This window comes from Frankliniella occidentalis, unplaced genomic scaffold (assembly GCF_000697945.3).
Source record: "Frankliniella occidentalis isolate FOCC.00 unplaced genomic scaffold, Focc_3.1 Scaffold238, whole genome shotgun sequence".
NCBI classification, from domain to species: Eukaryota; Metazoa; Arthropoda; class Insecta; order Thysanoptera; family Thripidae; genus Frankliniella; species Frankliniella occidentalis.
The window spans coordinates 23,359-25,358 of record NW_026267364.1 but is presented as its reverse complement, the minus strand read 5'-3'; the positions used below and the strand labels follow the sequence as shown (position 1 = coordinate 25,358).

The 2,000-nt window shown below is 44.4% G+C and overlaps 1 long non-coding RNA gene across 1 annotated transcript; it reads right to left on the bottom strand.

Moving 5' to 3' along the window:
* Positions 1–1,308: 1,308 nt before the first annotated feature.
* LOC113202789 (uncharacterized) lies at positions 1,309–1,989 on the bottom strand. Its single transcript, XR_003303225.2, has 2 exons — positions 1,656–1,989; positions 1,309–1,575 (listed from the first exon to the last, which is right to left on the bottom strand). It is a non-coding gene; the product is annotated as an uncharacterized LOC113202789 (long non-coding RNA).
* Between the last annotated feature and the right edge of the window lie 11 nt (positions 1,990–2,000).

Sequence of the window (2,000 nt, the reverse complement as noted above, 5' to 3'; positions counted from 1 at the left end):
GGTGCGATTGTGTGCAAATGTTGAGCAGCAGCCTCAACCGCCTGGCCTGGCAGTTCCTTGGCTCGGTGCGAGGCACCACACGATATCCGCACGCCTGTAACGTGCCTAAGGCCACTGCTAAACTGACTAGAAACGATAAATGCTGCTGCCCAACCAAAGTGCTGCTAAACAGCGAAACGGCTTGAAGATCCCACACTCAAAAGATCAAAAATCTCAGCAAAATTATTTTACAAAGCATGATACACGTAGCCTACTCAAGGCCATGCCACAACTAAGTGCACTGTCCCTGAGAGGTATTAATTTTTACATCACTTCAAAAAGCGGAAAAGGTATAATCAAACCTGCATTACCCAAATGGTAAACCCTAAGGTTATCAACTTCAAAATGGACAGACAACTCGACTGAGAAGTCCTCTAATTCAAAACTTCACGTCAATACAAATCAGTGCAGTCAAAACAACAAAACACAAGGCTAGACCAAGATAATTGAACTAGAAAAGGATGTTCGTCAACATCCTGCAGATCCTAAAGATCTAAGAGTCCCGATACACAATAACTGTAGCGGATAGGAATTACAAAATAACCAAGTCGGCCAAACATTGGAGTAAATTTAAACCTAAACTGCCCTACAGAAATTGCCAAGTTAATAACCCGACCCAAATGTACTCACACTTGCAAAATAAAAAGGGATAACAGCAACAAAACAAATCACTCGAACACCATGCCAAAAAGCTCAACTGATAGTGCAGACATAACGCCAACAAAAGAACAAGTGAACAAGTACAGTAATAGTAACACAACTAACACTAGTGTACATCACAAATCAAGTCACACTATGCACTACAGAAATACCTGAAGACATCAAAGATAATCTCAGAATGATCGTGATAGAATACATAAGTTAACATCAAGTTCACACAACTAAGTGCCACAAGCAACACCAACGGGAATCAGCCAAATAATTAAACAGCCAGAATGGTAAAGGCTGACAACGGAAACTCTGTGCACTAAGACAGGGACACCTCAAGATAAACTAGAGGTTTAGCCAATGAAAAATGAAATGTTAACAGTCAACATAAACAACACAAAGGCATTCAAAACTGACAAAGGACAAGTCTCGTCCAAACAGAGTCCCTAAACAAAATAATAAGGCCCCACGTTGGGCGCCAAAATGTAACGTGCAAAGTTACTCTTTAAAAACAAAAACTGGATGCTAGCTCAGCAGTGCCGGATAGAGGGGCGTGGTCCTAGCATTGAATTTCTTTAGGGCGCCAAGGAATATCATTCCTTTCAAAACCAAAACCATAGGTACATAAATATCACAGTTTATTGCATTCAATGACTGACACAGTAGCACTTGGCACAAAAGTAGACAATAACCTCATCATGATACCGGCCACATGGCCAAAAGCACACGCTCCACCGCGGGAGACTAAATCGTACATACAAAACAGTACCAAGAGGCAATCCACACCAAACTCAGAAAGTCAGTGAACTTGAAGACGTCAGAAACTTGAGGCATGGCGAAACGAAACTATCAAACTTCATAGTAGTCCAGTCATGGAGAATGACGACCCTAAAAGAGTTTAAACAGGCAATCACTAACTGAGAATGACTTTAGATGCAAACCACTCAAAGCGTGGACGGGGAGCTTACCGGGGAAATGAGGATGTTAGGCGGGGCTTGGTCTTTCGCACGCCCGGGTCGGTGTCGCGCCAAGCTCTGGCACACCGAGCCGGCCAGCTGACCAGCTGAACGTCAAAAGTGGAAGGGGGGAGGGAAGGGGACAAGCCGGAGTGCACTCGACGCACAGACAACGCCATCCCTCGGCACTGCCGAAAACCTTTGTGCGATGGGTTGCCTACGCGCCGGGCGCCTTGAACCCAAACGTCACGGAGGACCGTGACACGCCCCCAACCCAAAGTTTGTGAAACTTCAATCAAGTTTCACAAAATTGCGTTGAAATTAGATATTATCCTGAAAGTGCGTCCGTAATTCGCC